This window comes from Oncorhynchus tshawytscha, unplaced genomic scaffold, assembly GCF_018296145.1.
Source record: "Oncorhynchus tshawytscha isolate Ot180627B unplaced genomic scaffold, Otsh_v2.0 Un_contig_15078_pilon_pilon, whole genome shotgun sequence".
NCBI lineage: Eukaryota > Metazoa > Chordata > Actinopteri > Salmoniformes > Salmonidae > Oncorhynchus > Oncorhynchus tshawytscha.
Genome location: NW_024608258.1, coordinates 37,501 through 55,289, shown reverse-complemented (window position 1 = coordinate 55,289; position 17,789 = coordinate 37,501). Strand labels below are relative to the sequence as shown.

The following is a 17,789-nucleotide window of genomic DNA, read 5'->3' as shown; positions in this document are numbered from 1 at the left end:
ATGACGTATCTCCATACCAACCCCTCACATCCCCCTCTCACCTAGTCCCTCCCAATACCAACCTCTCACATCCTCCTCTCACCTAGTCCCTCCCAATACCAACCTCTCACATCCTCCTCTCACCTAGTCTCTCCCCATACCAACCCCTCACATCCCCCTCTCACCTAGTCCCTCCCCACACCAACCCCTCACATCCCCCTCTCACCTAGTCCCTCCCCACACCAACCCCTCACATCCCCCTCTCACCTAGTCCCTCCCCACACCAACCCCTCACATCCCCCTCTCACCTGGTCTCTCCCCATACCAACCCCTCACATCCCCCTCTCACCTGGTCTCTCCCCATACCAACCCCTCACATCCCCCTCTCCCCATACCAACCCCTCACATCCCCCTCTCCCCATACCAACCCCTCACATCCCCCTCTCACCATACCAACCCCTCACATCCCCCTCTCACCTAGTCCCTCCCCACACCAACCCCTCACATCCCCCTCTCACCTAGTCCCTCCCCACACCAACCCCTCACATCCCCCTCTCACCTAGTCCCTCCCCACACCAACCCCTCACATCCCCCTCTCACCTGGTCTCTCCCCATACCAACCCCTCACATCCCCCTCTCACCTGGTCTCTCCCCATACCAACCCCTCACATCCCCCTCTCACCTAGTCCCTCCCCACACCAACCCCTCACATCCCCCTCTCACCTGGTCTCTCCCCATACCAACCCCTCACATCCCCCTCTCACCTGGTCTCTCCCCATACCAACCCCTCACATCCCCCTCTCACCTGGTCTCTCCCCACACCAACCCCTCACATCCCCCTCTCACCTGGTCTCTCCCCATACCAACCACCAACCATATCACCCATTCACATGCAGGACTCGGACAGAACATCACTAAGGGCCTGTCCAGCTGCCATGCATGCTCAGCACTCCGGAGGCTGTCCCACATCCCAGCATGCACCCTGGGTTGTCAAAGAGTGAGAGGCAGGCAGACGGGCTGGGCTGTGAGACTGCTCAGACAGAACTCCTCTTGGGAAATCCTGCACTTTTCTGCTGTGCTGGCTGCTGTTCTGCTGCTCTGACAGAATTACTCATTTTCTCCCTTCGTTTTAGGACTCATGCATACATAAAGAAGATCTGCTGTCAGTACAGAATGCATTTACCGACACCTTTTACCGTATCTACAGTATGTATATTTTAAGATATAATATATATATATATATATATGTGTATATTTTAGGATATATATATATATATATATATATATATATATGTGTATATTTTAGGATATATATATATATGTATATTTTAAGATATATATATATATATATATGTATATTTTTAAGATATATATATATATTTATGTATATTTTAAGATATATATATATATATATATATATATTTTAGGATATATATATGTATGCATATTTTAAGATATATATTTATATTTTAAGATATATATTTATATTTTAAGATATATTTATATATATATATGTATATTTTAGGATATCTATATGCATATTTGACACTCACTTATCTAGTGGGGAATACATTGATGGTGAAGAGGAACATAGAGTGTTAGTGGCTGAGGAAGAAGAGAAGGAGAGAGAGAAGGACAGTAAATAAAGGCTTGGTGGGTGAGGAAGAGGAGAAGGAGAGAGAGAAGGACAGTAAATAAAGGCTTGGCGGGTGAGGAAGAGGAGAAGGAGAAGGAGAGAGAGAAGGACAGTAAATAAAGGCTTGGTGGGTGAGGAAGAAGAGAAGGAGAGAGAGAAGGACAGTAAATAAAGGCTTGGTGGGTGAGGAAGAGGAGAAGGAGAGAGAGAAGGACAGTAAATAAAGGCTTGGCGGGTGAGGAAGAGGAGAAGGAGAGAGAGAAGGACAGTAAATAAAGGCTTGGTGGGTGAGGAAGAGGAGAAGGAGAGAGAGAAGGACAGTAAATAAAGGCTTGGTGGGTGAGGAAGAGGAGAAGGAGAGAGAGAAGGACAGTAAATAAAGGCTTGGCGGGTGAGGAAGAGGAGAAGGAGAGAGAGAAGGACAGTAAATAAAGGCTTGGTGGGTGAGGAAGAGGAGAAGGAGAGAGAGAAGGACAGTAAATAAAGGCTTGGCGGGTGAGGAAGAGGAGAAGGAGAGAGAGAAGGACAGTAAATAAAGGCTTGGCGGGTGAGGAAGAGGAGAAGGAGAGAGAGAAGGACAGTAAATAAAGGCTTGGCGGGTGAGGAAGAGGAGAAGGAGAGAGAGAAGGACAGTAAATAAAGGCTTGGTGGGTGAGGAAGAGGATAGATGGATGGAGGAGAAAGGAAGGAGAGAGAGATGGATGATGGAAGAGGAGATAAAGGACAGTAAATTAAAGGCTTGGTGGGTGAGCCTTAAATTGTCCTTAATTAGCCACATCTTTCAGTGGCTGGCTGAGACCTGTCCTCTTCTCCTGCTGCTGTGTCCCTAGAGCAGGGTTCCCCAACTGGTCCCGCGGGTGGTTCTCCTGCTGCTGTGTCCCTAGAGCAGGGTTCCCCAACTGGCCCACCTGGGCCTGCGGGTGGTTCTCCTGCTGCTGTGTCCCTAGAGCAGGGTTCCCCAACTGGCCCACCTGGGCCTGCGGGTGGTTCTCCTGCTGCTGTGTCCCTCGAGCAGGGTTCCCCAACTGGTCCATCTGGGCCCGCGGGTGGTTCTCCTGCTGCTGTGTCCCTAGAGCAGGGTTCCCCAACTGGCCCACCTGGGCCTGCGGGTGGTTCTCCTGCTGCTGTGTCCCTAGAGCAGGGTTCCCCAACTGGTCCATCTGGGCCCGCGGGTGGTTCTCCTGCTGTTGTGTCCCTAGAGCAGGGTTCCCCAACTGGCCCACCTGGGCCTGCGGGTGGTTCTCCTGCTGCTGTGTCCCTCGAGCAGGGTTCCCCAACTGGTCCAATTGGGCCCGCGGTGATTTTATTTTGGCCCCTTAAGTTTAGTGAGCAAAAAACTAATTTCATTGTTGGACATAAATGAGTAAAAACACCACGGGGTTTCATCACATCTTGTCAGAGTTTAAGAGATGGAGACTAAACCCATCTCCTCCATCTGGTATATGTTTATTGTTTTTAATATTTGACCTTGACTACTTGTATTAAAGGGTTCTTAGTATTTTTACGGGTCTCTCCTTGGCTCTGGTATGAAAGGCTACAACTCAAACCTTGACATACAATTCTGAGAGTATACCATATCTGGTGAGTACTACCCAGCTGTGTGGATTCTGAGAGTATACCATATATCTGGTGAGTACTACCCAGCTGTGTGGATTCTGAGAGTATACTATATAGACTGGTGATTACTACCCAGCTGTGTGGATTCTGAGACTGTATACTGTATTCTGAGACTGGTGAGTACTACCCAGCTGTGTGGATTCTGAGAGTATACCATATAGACTGGTGATTACTACCCAGCTGTGTGGATTCTGAGAGTATACCATATATCTGGTGAGTACTACCCAGCTGTGTGGATTCTGAGAGTATACCATATAGACTGGTGAGTACTACCCAGCTGTGTGGATTCTGAGAGTATACCATATAGACTGGTGAGTACTACCCAGCTGTGTGGATTCTGAGAGTATACCATATATCTGGTGAGTACTACCCAGCTGTGTGGATTCTGAGAGTATACCATATATCTGGTGAGTACTACCCAGCTGTGTGGATTCTGAGAGTATACCATATATCTGGTGAGTACTACCCAGCTGTGTGGATTCTGAGAGTATACCATATATCTGGTGAGTACTACCCAGCTGTGTGGATTCTGAGAGTATACCATATATCTGGTGAGTACTACCCAGCTGTGTGGATTCTGAGAGTATACCATATAGACTGGTGAGTAGAGTTTCAAAATTCTATCAACATTCCCAACATTTACAGGTTTTCTAGATATCCAGGTTGGAAGAGTTCGGAAATAAAACAGGCGATCCAGAATCCTTCAACCAGGATTCCTGGAAAACCTGACCGAGTTTTGCTACTTTACTGCACTGAGGAAAGGTGTGATTTTTCTGCCCACTAAATCACATGTTGACCACAAGGTGGCGCCACATACCACAACTAATAATACTTCATTTACACATCTAGTCACAAGGTTTCCCTTTAGTGGATGGTTGTATGCTGTGGATCTATGTATTCTCATGAAGGCCAGCTACGTGTGAGCAATTATCAAATCATAACTCCTGGCATGGATGGTCAGCCATGTGGACTGAGGTGGTATGGGGGAAAGATGCAGACAATCAAAAGAAGAAATCAAATAATATTTCAGATAATTCAATTGAGATCATAAACACACAGAGACAGACTCACACAGACTCACACAGAGACAGACTCACACAGACACAGACAGACTCACACAGAGACAGACTCACACAGAGACAGACTCACACAGACTCACACAGAGACAGACTCACACAGAGACAGACTCACACAGACTCACACAGAGACAGACTCACACAGAGACAGACTCACACAGACTCACACAGAGACAGACTCACACAGAGACAGACTCACACAGAGACAGACTCACACAGACTCACACAGACAGACTCACACAGACTCACACAGAGACAGACTCACACAGAGACAGACTCACACAGACTCACACAGAGACAGACTCACACAGAGACAGACTCACACAGAGACAGACTCACACAGACTCACACAGAGACAGACTCACACAGACTCACACAGAGACAGACTCACACAGAGACAGACTCACACAGAGACAGACTCACAGACTCACACAGACTCACACAGAGAGACACACAGACTCACACAGAGACAGACTCACACAGAGACAGACTCACACAGACTCACACAGAGACAGACTCACACAGACTCACACAGAGACAGACTCACACAGAGACAGACTCACACAGAGACTCACACAGACTCACACAGAGACAGACTCACACAGAGCCAGACAGAGACAGACACACAGAGCAGACGCAGACAGACTCACACTCACACAGACTCACACAGAGACAGACTCACACAGAGCCACATGAGACAGACTCACACAGACAGACTCACACAGAGACAGACTCACACAGACTCACACAGAGACAGACTCACACAGAGACAGACTCACACAGACTCACACAGAGACAGACTCACACAGACTCACACAGAGACAGACTCACAGACTCACACAGAGACAGACTCACACAGACTCACACAGAGACAGACTCACACAGAGACAGACTCCACAGAGAGACAGACTCACACAGACTCACACAGAGAGACTCACACAGACTCACACAGAGACAGACTCACACAGACTCACACAGAGACAGACTCACACAGACTCACACAGAGACAGACTCACACAGAGACAGACTCACACAGACTCACACAGAGACAGACAGACTCACAGAGACAGACTCACACAGAGACAGACTCACACAGACTCACACAGAGACAGACTCACACAGAGACAGACTCACACAGAGACTCACACAGACTCACACAGACAGACTCACACAGAGACAGACTCACACAGAGACAGACACAGAGCCAGACGCAAACAGACACACAGAGCCAGAGACAGACACACACTCACACAGGGCCACACGCAGACAGACTCACACAGAGCCACATGCAGACAGACTCACACAGACTCACACAGAGACAGACTCACACAGACTCACACAGAGACAGACTCACACAGAGACAGACTCACACAGACTCACACAGAGACAGACTCACACAGACTCACACAGAGACAGACTCACACAGACTCACACAGAGACAGACTCACACAGAGACAGACTCACACAGAGACAGACTCACACAGAGACAGACTCACACAGACTCACACACAGACTCACACAGACTCACACAGAGAGACTCACACAGACTCACACAGAGACAGACTCACACAGACTCACACAGAGACAGACTCAGACTCACACAGAGACAGACTCACACAGAGACAGACTCACACAGACTCACACAGAGACAGACAGACAGACTCACACAGAGACAGACTCACACAGAGACAGACTCAAACAGACACACAGAGCCAGACGCAGACAGACACACACTCACACCAGGGCCACACGCACAGACTCACACAGAGCCACATGCAGACAGACTCACAACGCCACACGCAGACAGACTCACACAGAGACAGACTCACACAGAGACAGACACACACAGAGACAGACACACACAGAGCCACATGCAGATACACACAGCACCACACGCAGACACACACACAGCACCACATGCAGACACGCCAGACAGACAGACTTACACAACACCACAGGCCAGACACACAGAGGAAATCAACCCCCCACACCGCAGACAGACAGGCCAGACACACAGAGGAAATCAACCCCCCACACCGCAGACAGACAGGCCAGACACACAGAGGAAATCAACCCCCACACCGCAGACAGACAGGCCAGACACACAGAGGAAATCAACCCCCACACCGCAGACAGACAGGCCAGACACACAGAGGAAATCAAACCCCCCACACCGCAGACAGACAGGAGAAAGCCTTTCTACTTCATTAAAGAGAAGCAGCTTTTTTCCAGAACGTGATCAGAAAATACAACTGTTTCTTCATCATATTTCCTTTTTATTGGGTTTTTCTTTTCCTATGAAAAGCTGCTGTTGAAAACAGCCAAAGTGAAGTGCTTCAGTCCTCATCTTTCTCCAATCGCATCCCTCCAAAACTACCATCACATGGGTACGGGTGTTCTTATTGGCTCACTGAGAATGTATCTGACCCTTGATTGTAACGCTTGGTGTTCATTGTTTGCTGTGGTTGTTTGAATTGAAAGTGTTCAGGGCGTGAGGCATGGTCCCCTGTCCTGACCAGTTATTGTCGTCCACCGGCTCCAGTACAGTTTTAATCCAGGTTGTTGTTGTTGACAGGCATGGTCCCCAGAACAGTCCCGTTTTATCCACGTCGTACAGTACGTCCAGTATTGCGTTGCTCCGTGCTCACCTCCTAAAAACGAGGTACAGCCGGGCGACCGTCTGTTTCTATTTATTTTTAATCTTCTCCAAAATAGATGTCATATATATAATATATACACATCGAACTCATCTCTTTATTCATCTGTGATGCCTGTAAGCCCCCCTCCCCCAAAAATGGAAAAACATTTTGTACTTTTATTACAAAATTGTAACAAAGACAGTTCGTTCTTGTTCTCCTGTTCATCCCTGGAAGGAGGATGAGGCTCAGTGAATACGGACAGCTGGAGGTTGTCTGTCACTGATTGGTGGATAATTCTTGTAGGCAGAAAAGGGGCAGAGAAATGGTGGATGGAAAGGGAGCGAATGACAGAACAAACAGAAGGGAAATAAATGTGTGTTTGAGAGTTAATGTCCAAACTGAACTATTATGGGTCTTGTCTTCACATATTAACAAATCTACAAACATCTTTTGTGTTCTTTTATTACGAAATAGAGCTACAATATGAACATTGCATTTTCTCCTGGCCTCTTGTCTGTCTGTGGGTCTGTCTGTCTGTCTGTGGGTCTTCCACTCTGCTACAGTAACATTGTGTTGAGGTATTATCTGCAGGTCACTGTGTTCTTTGAACACTTCTGTTGGATAATGACAGATCAACCTTGTTCCTTCACTGTCAGAGGGTCTGTGTGTGTATTATGATGTCACGGTGCTTCGTGACCAATGGGGAGGTCTGAAGAATGAGGCGTAAACAAAAAGGTTCTGAATGTTTTCAAATTGACAACCAACCAAAACAAAAGGGACAAGGTCAGGAAAAAAACTGGGAAAAGAAAAAATATATATATTTAAAAAAAGAGAAACCAGCGTCTGATTGGGCGGCACATCATTCAGTTCAGGGGAAGAAGGACCTGCTCGGAGCCAAAATGGTCGCCGGATTTCCCTCCATTTGGCCTAAAGTCAATTTGCCAGACGGTGGATCGAGGAATAAAAAGCAGGATGCCTGAGCCAGCCACACCGGCATTCGCTGTCTGTAGGTCTGTCCGTCTGTCTGCTGTGAGGAACCAGGGCCAGGGACCAGAACTCTAACCAGGTCTAGGATCCCATGGTGGACTGAGAACGAGGGGAAGGAAGTCTCTCAGAAGGCTTGCTGAGCTGGGTTGTAGTTGAAGGTGGATGGCACGTGGGGTCTCTCCTCTAGCTTCTCGTATTCCAGATGAAACTCCTAGAAAGGGAGGGGAGAAACAAGGGTTTTAGGGACGGTAGAGGATAACGGCAGTGGATAACGGCAGTGGATAACGGCAGTGTTAGTGGATAACGGCAGTAGATAACGGCAGTAGATAACGGTAGTGGATAACGGCAGTAGATAACGGCAGTAGATAACGGTAGTGGATAACGGCAGTAGATAACGGCAGTAGATAACGGCAGTGGATAACGGCAGTAGATAACGGTAGTGGATAACGGCAGTAGATAACGGTAGTGGATAACGGCAGTAGATAACGGTAGTGGATAACGGCAGTGTTAGTGGATAACGGCAGTAGATAACGGTAGTGGATAACGGCAGTAGATAACGGCAGTAGATAACGGTAGATAACGGTAGTGGATAACGGCAGTAGATAACGGCAGTAGATAACGGTAGTGGATAACGGCAGTAGATAACGGTAGTGGATAACGGCAGTGTTAGTGGATAACGGCAGTAGATAACGGTAGTGGATAACGGCAGTAGATAATGGTAGTGGATAACGGCAGTAGATAACGGTAGTGGATAACGGCAGTAGATAACGGCAGTGGATAACGGCAGTAGATAACGGCAGTAGATAACGGTAGTGGATAACGGCAGTAGATAACGGCAGTAGATAACGGCAGTGGATAACGGCAGTAGATAACGGTAGTGGATAACGGCAGTAGATAACGGTAGTGGATAACGGCAGTAGATAACGGTAGTGGATAACGGCAGTAGATAACGGTAGTGGATAACGGCAGTGTTAGTGGATAACGGCAGTAGATAACGGTAGTGGTTAACGGCAGTAGATAACGGTAGTGGATAACGGCAGTAGATAACGGTAGTGGATAACGGCAGTAGATAACGGTAGTGGATAACGGCAGTAGATAACGGTAGTGGATAACGGCAGTAGATAACGGCAGTAGATAACGGCAGTAGATAACGGCAGTGGATAACGGCAGTGGATAACGGCAGTGGATAACGGCAGTGGATAACGGCAGTGGATAACGGCAGTGGATAACGGCAGTGGATAACGGTAGTGGATAACGGCAGTGGATAACGGCAGTGGATAATAGTAGATAACGGCAGTGGATAACGGCAGTGGATAACGGCAGTGGATAACGGCAGTGGATAACGGCAGTGGATAACGGCAGTAGATAACGGCAGTGGATAACGGCAGTAGATAACGGCAGTGGATAACGGCAGTAGATAACGGTAGTGGATAACGGCAGTAGATAACGGTAGTGGATAACGGCAGTGTTAGATAACGGCAGTGATAACGGTAGTGGTTAACGGCAGTAGATAACGGTAGTGGATAACGGCAGTAGATAACGGTAGTGGATAACGGCAGTGGATAACGGTAGTGGATAACGGCAGTAGATAACGGTAGTGGATAACGGCAGTAGATAACGGCAGTAGATAACGGCAGTAGATAACGGCAGTGGATAACGGCAGTGGATAACGGCAGTGGATAACGGCAGTGGATAACGGCAGTAGATAACGGCAGTGGATAACGGCAGTGGATAACGGTAGTGGATAACGGCAGTAGATAACGGCAGTAGATAACGGTAGTGGATAACGGCAGTAGATAACGGCAGTAGATAACGGCAGTGGATAACGGCAGTAGATAACGGTAGTGGATAACGGCAGTAGATAACGGTAGTGGATAACGGCAGTAGATAACGGTAGTGGATAACGGCAGTGTTAGTGGATAACGGCAGTAGATAACGGTAGTGGTTAACGGCAGTAGATAACGGTAGTGGATAACGGCAGTAGATAACGGTAGTGGATAACGGCAGTAGATAACGGCAGTAGATAACGGTAGTGGATAACGGCAGTAGATAACGGTAGTGGATAACGGCAGTAGATAACGGCAGTAGATAACGGCAGTAGATAACGGCAGTGGATAACGGCAGTGGATAACGGCAGTGGATAACGGCAGTGGATAACGGCAGTGGATAACGGCAGTGGATAACGGCAGTGGATAACGGCAGTGGATAACGGCAGTGGATAACGGTAGTAGATAACGGCAGTGGATAACGGCAGTGGATAACGGCAGTGGATAACGGCAGTAGATAACGGCAGTAGATAACGGCAGTGGATAACGGCAGTAGATAACGGTAGTGGATAACGGCAGTAGATAACGGTAGTGGATAACGGCAGTAGATAACGGTAGTGGATAACGGCAGTGTTAGTGGATAACGGCAGTAGATAACGGTAGTGGTTAACGGCAGTAGATAACGGTAGTGGATAACGGCAGTAGATAACGGTAGTGGATAACGGCAGTAGATAACGGCAGTAGATAACGGTAGTGGATAACGGCAGTAGATAACGGTAGTGGATAACGGCAGTAGATAACGGCAGTAGATAACGGCAGTGGATAACGGCAGTGGATAACGGCAGTGGATAACGGCAGTGGATAACGGCAGTGGATAACGGCAGTGGATAACGGCAGTGGATAACGGCAGTGGATAACGGCAGTGGATAACGGCAGTGGATAACGGTAGTAGATAACGGCAGTGGATAACGGTAGTGGATAACGGCAGTAGATAACGGCAGTGGATAACGGCAGTGATAACGGCAGTGGATAACGGTAGTAGATAACGGCAGTGGATAACGGCAGTGGATAACGGCAGTGGATAACGGCAGTGGATAACGGCAGTGGATAACGGCAGTGGATAACGGCAGTGGATAACGGCAGTAGATAACGGCAGTGGATAACGGTAGTAGATAACGGCAGTGGATAACGGCAGTGGATAACGGCAGTGGATAACGGCAGTAGATAACGGCAGTAGATAACGGCAGTAGATAACGGCAGTGGATAACGGCAGTGGATAACGGCAGTGGATAACGGCAGTGGATAACGGCAGTAGATAACGGCAGTGGATAACGGCAGTAGATAACGGCAGTGGATAACGGCAGTAGATAACGGTAGTGGATAACGGCAGTAGATAACGGTAGTGGATAACGGCAGTGTTAGTGGATAACGGCAGTAGATAACGGTAGTGGATAACGGCAGTAGATAACGGTAGTGGATAACGGCAGTAGATAACGGTAGTGGATAACGGCAGTGTTAGTGGATAACGGCAGTAGATAACGGTAGTGGATAACGGCAGTAGATAACGGTAGTGGATAACGGCAGTAGATAACGGTAGTGGATAACGGCAGTAGATAACGGCAGTGGATAACGGCAGTAGATAACGGTAGTGGATAACGGCAGTAGATAACGGTAGTGGATAACGGCAGTGTTAGTGGATAACGGCAGTAGATAACGGTAGTGGTTAACGGCAGTAGATAACGGTAGTGGATAACGGCAGTAGATAACGGTAGTGGATAACGGCAGTAGATAACGGCAGTAGATAACGGTAGTGGATAACGGCAGTAGATAACGGTAGTGGATAACGGCAGTAGATAACGGCAGTAACGGCAGTAGATAACGGCAGTGGATAACGGCAGTGGATAACGGCAGTGGATAACGGCAGTGGATAACGGCAGTGGATAACGGCAGTGGATAACGGCAGTGGATAACGGCAGTGGATAACGGCAGTGGATAACGGCAGTAACGATATAACGGCAGTAGATAACGGCAGTGGATAACGGCAGTGGATAACGGCAGTGGATAACGGCAGTGGATAACGGCAGTAGATAACGGCAGTGGATAACGGCAGTAGATAACGGTAGTGGATAACGGCAGTAGATAACGGTAGTGGATAACGGCAGTAGATAACGGTAGTGGATAACGGCAGTGTTAGTGGATAACGGCAGTAGATAACGGTAGTGGTTAACGGCAGTAGATAACGGTAGTGGATAACGGCAGTAGATAACGGTAGTGGATAACGGCAGTAGATAACGGTAGTGGATAACGGCAGTAGATAACGGTAGTGGATAACGGCAGTAGATAACGGCAGTAGATAACGGCAGTGGATAACGGCAGTGGATAACGGCAGTGGATAACGGCAGTGGATAACGGCAGTGGATAACGGCAGTAGATAACGGTAGTGGATAACGGCAGTAGATAACGGTAGTGGATAACGGCAGTAGATAACGGCAGTAGATAACGGTAGTGGATAACGGCAGTAGATAACGGCAGTAGATAACGGCAGTGGATAACGGCAGTAGATAACGGTAGTGGATAACGGCAGTAGATAACGGTAGTGGATAACGGCAGTAGATAACGGTAGTGGATAACGGCAGTGTTAGATAACGGCAGTAGATAACGGTAGTGGTTAACGGCAGTAGATAACGGTAGTGGATAACGGCAGTAGATAACGGTAGTGGATAACGGCAGTAGATAACGGCAGTAGATAACGGTAGTGGATAACGGCAGTAGATAACGGTAGTGGATAACGGCAGTAGATAACGGCAGTAGATAACGGCAGTAGATAACGGCAGTGGATAACGGCAGTGGATAACGGCAGTGGATAACGGCAGTGGATAACGGCAGTGGATAACGGCAGTGGATAACGGCAGTGGATAACGGCAGTGGATAACGGCAGTGGATAACGGCAGTGGATAACGGCAGTGGATAACGGTAGTGGATAACGGCAGTGGATAACGGCAGTGGATAACGGCAGTGGATAACGGCAGTGATAACGGCAGTAGATAACGGCAGTGGATAACGGTAGATAACGGTAGTGGATAACGGCAGTAGATAACGGTAGTGGATAACGGCAGTAGATAACGGTAGTGGATAACGGCAGTGTTAGTGGATAACGGCAGTAGATAACGGTAGTGGTTAACGGCAGTAGATAACGGTAGTGGATAACGGCAGTAGATAACGGTAGTGGATAACGGCAGTAGATAACGGCAGTAGATAACGGTAGTGGATAACGGCAGTAGATAACGGTAGTGGATAACGGCAGTAGATAACGGCAGTGATAACGGCAGTAGATAACGGCAGTGGATAACGGCAGTGGATAACGGCAGTGGATAACGGCAGTGGATAACGGCAGGATAACGGCAGTGGATAACGGCAGTGGATAACGGCAGTGGATAACGGTAGTGGATAACGGCAGTGGATAACGGCAGTGGATAACGGCAGTGGATAACGGCAGTGGATAACGGCAGTAGATAACGGCAGTGGATAACGGCAGTAGATAACGGCAGTGGATAACGTGGGATAACGGCAGTAGATAACGGCAGTGGATAACGGCAGTGGATAACGGTAGTGGATAACGGCAGTGGATAACGGCAGTGGATAACGGCAGTGGATAACGGCAGTGGATAACGGCAGTGGATAACGGCAGTGGATAACGGCAGTGGATAACGGCAGTAGATAACGGCAGTGGATAACGGCAGTAGATAACGGCAGTGGATAACGGCAGTGGATAACGGCAGTGGATAACGGCAGTAGATAACGGCAGTAGATAACGGCAGTAGATAACGGCAGTGGATAACGGCAGTAGATAACGGCAGTGGATAACGGCAGTGGATAACGGCAGTAGATAACGGCAGTGGATAACGGCAGTAGATAACGGCAGTGGATAACGGCAGTAGATAACGGTAGTGGATAACGGCAGTAGATAACGGTAGTGGATAACGGCAGTGTTAGTGGATAACGGCAGTAGATAACGGTAGTGGATAACGGCAGTAGATAACGGTAGTGGATAACGGCAGTAGATAACGGTAGTGGATAACGGCAGTAGATAACGGCAGTGGATAACGGCAGTAGATAACGGCAGTGGATAACGGCAGTAGATAACGGCAGTGGATAACGGCAGTAGATAACGGCAGTAGATAACGGCAGTAGATAACGGCAGTGGATAACGATAATAACGGTAGTGGATAACGGCAGTAGATAACGGCAGTGGATAACGGCAGTGGATAACGGCAGTGGATAACGTGGATAACGGCAGTAGATAACGGCAGTGGATAACGGCAGTGGATAACGGCAGTAGATAACGGTAGTGGATAACGGCAGTAGATAACGGTAGTGGATAACGGCAGTAGATAACGGTAGTGGATAACGGCAGTGTTAGTGGATAACGGCAGTAGATAACGGCAGTGGATAACGGCAGTAGATAACGGCAGTAGATAACGGTAGTGGATAACGGCAGTAGATAACGGTAGTGGATAACGGCAGTAGATAACGGCAGTGGATAACGGCAGTAGATAACGGCAGTAGATAACGGCAGTGGATAACGGCAGTAGATAACGGTAGTGGATAACGGCAGTAGATAACGGTAGTGAATAACGGCAGTAGATAACGGTAGTGGATAACGGCAGTGTTAGTGGATAACGGCAGTAGATAACGGTAGTGGATAACGGCAGTAGATAACGGCAGTAGATAACGGTAGTGGATAACGGCAGTAGATAACGGCAGTGGATAACGGCAGTAGATAACGGCAGTGGATAACGGTAGTGGATAACGGCAGTAGATAACGGCAGTGGATAACGGCAGTAGATAACGGCAGTGGATAACGGCAGTAGATAACGGCAGTGGATAACGGCAGTGGATAACGGCAGTGGATAACGGCAGTAGATAACGGCAGTGGATAACGGCAGTGGATAACGGCAGTGGATAACGGCAGTGGATAACGGCAGTAGATAACGGCAGTGGATAACGGTAGTGGATAACGGCAGTGGATAACGGCAGTGGATAACGGCAGTGGATAACGGTGTAGATAACGGCAGTGGATAACGGCAGTGGATAACGGCAGTGGATAACGGCAGTGGATAACGGCAGTAGATAACGGCAGTGGATAACGGCAGTGGATAACGGCAGTAGATAACGGCAGTGGATAACGGCAGTAGATAACGGCAGTAGATAACGGCAGTAGATAACGGCAGTAGATAACGGCAGTAGATAACAGCAGTGTTCAGCTGAAGCAGCATATTAAATACAGAACATCTCTCGAGGAGAATATTGTACATGATAGAACAATACTAGAAGCTTTCTATGGGGGGAATCAGCAGGTTTACAAATCCTCTGGGAGTGAATGATCCCAGATGTCAAGGGTCCATGTTGGAAACACACATGTCAACAACTGCATGACAAAGCACATCTATATCAAACCACATACACTTTTGCAATTGGAAAAGCTGTTGTTATCTTGCCCCCCCCAAAACAGTATTTCTAGTTGTAACTACAACACCTTGGGAAAGTATTCAAGCCCCTTCCCTTTTCCACATTATGTTAGACTCATTCTAAAATGGATTACATAGTTTTTTTCCTCATCAATCTACACACAATACCCCATAATGACATCACAATACCCCATAATGACATCACAATACCCCATAATGACATCACAATACCCCATAATGGCATCACAATACCCCATACTGACATCACAATACCCTACAATGACATCACAATACCCTACAATGACGTCACAATACCCCATAATGACATCACAATACCCCATAATGACATCACAAAACCCCATAATGACATCACAAAACCCCATAATGACATCACAAAACCCCATAATGACATCACAAAACCCCATAATGACATCACAATACCCTATAATGACATCACAAAACCCCATAATGACATCACAATACCCCATAATGACATCACAATACCCCATAATGACATCACAATACCCTATAATGACATCACAATACCCTAGAATGACATCACAATACCCTAGAATGACATCACAATACCCTATAATGACATCACAATACCCTAGAATGACATCACAATACCCTAGAATGACATCACAATACCCTAGAATGACATCACAATACCCTAGAATGACATCACAATACCCTAGAATGACATCACAATACCCTAGAATGACAGCGAAAACGGGTACATTTTTTCTTCAAATGTATTAAAGATATAAAACTGAAATACCTTATTTACATAAGTATTCAGACTCTTTTCTATGAGACTGGAAATTGAGCTCCAGTGCATCCTGTTTCCATTGATCATCCTTGAGATGTTTCTACAACTTGGACATGATTTGGAAAGGCACACACCTGTCTATATAAGGTCTCACAGTTGACAGTGCATGTCAGAGCAAAAACCAAGTCATGAACTCTAAAGAATTGTCCGTAGAGCTCTGAGACAGGAATGTGTCGAGGCACAGATCTAGGGAAGGGTACCAGAAAAGGATTGCAGCATTGAAAGACCAAGAACACAGTGGCCTCCATCATTCTGAAATGGAAGAATTTTAGAACCACCAAGACTCTTCCTAGAGCTGTCAGCCAGGACAAACTGAGCAATAGGTGGAGAAAGGCCATTGGTCAGGGAGGTGACCAAGAACCCAAGAAGAATGGGAGAACTCCTCAAATACAGGTGTGCCAAACTTACCCATGAAAACTCAAGGCTGTATTCGCTGCCAAAGGCACTTCAACAAAGTACTGAGTAAAGGGTCTGAATACTTATATAAATGTTATATTTCTTTATTGTTTTATTATACATTTGCAAAAATTGCTTCTTTTTTTTTAATGGGGTTGAGTGTGTAGAAAAAAACAATTGAATCCATTTTATAATAAAGCTGTAACATAAGAAAATGTGGAAGAAGTCAAGGGGTCTGAATACTTTCTGAATGCCCTGTAACTACGGTAACAGTCCTCAAGCCTCGGTCCTTCACCTTGGCTACTTTCCTCCAGTTAAGACAATCAAAGAAGTAGTAGGTGCCTCTCTCATAGGCGTTGGTCTTCAGAGTGGGCTCCATGCCCGGCGCCCGCGTGATCCACACACGCTCCTCCTTGTGGTACCGCCAGTCCCGGTTGAAGCTGAGGTCACAGGTCGCACAGGTTAAGGGTCAAATGTTAGGGCAGAGCATTGTATACGGTAGTAACAATTGATTATAAGACTTGAAAAACAAACTACATTAAGTAGAATTGGCAGAAGGGGGCCCTGGCTACACAGAGGTGGCAGAAGGGGGCCCTGGCTACACAGAGGTGGCAGAAGGGGGCCCTGGCTACACAGAGGTGGCAGAAGGGGGCCCTGGCTACACAGAGGTGGCAGAAGGGGGCCCTGGCTACACAGAGGTGGCAGAAGGGGGCCCTGGCTACACAGAGGTGGCAGAAGGGGCCCTGGCTACACAGAGGTGGCAGAGGTAGCAGGGGGCCTGACTACACAGAGGTAGCAGAAGGGGGCCCTGGCTACATAGAGGTAGCAGAAGGGGCCTGACTACATAGAGGTAGCAGAAGGGGCCTGACTACATAGAGGTAGCAGAAGGGGCCTGACTACATAGAGGTAGCAGAAGGGGCCTGACTACATAGAGGTAGCAGAAGGGGCCTGACTACATAGAGGTAAGCAGAAGGGGCCTGACTACATAGAGGTAGCAGAAGGGGCCTGACTACATAGAGGTAAGCAGAAGGGGCCTGACTACATAGAGGTAAGCAGAAGGGGCCTGACTACATAGAGGTATGTTCTGCTTCATGTTCCACGTCAGTACCACTACAACCCAGAGGAGGGCGCTCGTTCACAAGGTGAGTAAAACAAACACCTCACCAAGCCTGTTACCATAGCAGACACTAGCTAGCCCAGCTGAGGAGCAGCCTTCACACAGTGTGGTGTGTCTGTATACGTACAGCTCTACTGTAAGCAGCTGGAGGAGGTCTCCTCCATTCATGTAGTAAAGATAGAACAGCAGGTCCTCCCCATACCGAGACAGTTTGATTGCAGCAAGCTGGAGAGAGGGGAAAAAAGAGAGAGAGAGAGAGAGAGAGAGGAAAGAGAG

The 17,789-nt window shown here is 47.7% G+C and overlaps 1 pseudogene; it reads right to left on the bottom strand.

Moving 5' to 3' along the window:
• Nucleotides 1-7,393: 7,393 nt before the first annotated feature.
• The window catches only part of LOC112240501, a 41,194-nt pseudogene continuing 30,798 nt past the window's right edge, over nucleotides 7,394-17,789 (bottom strand).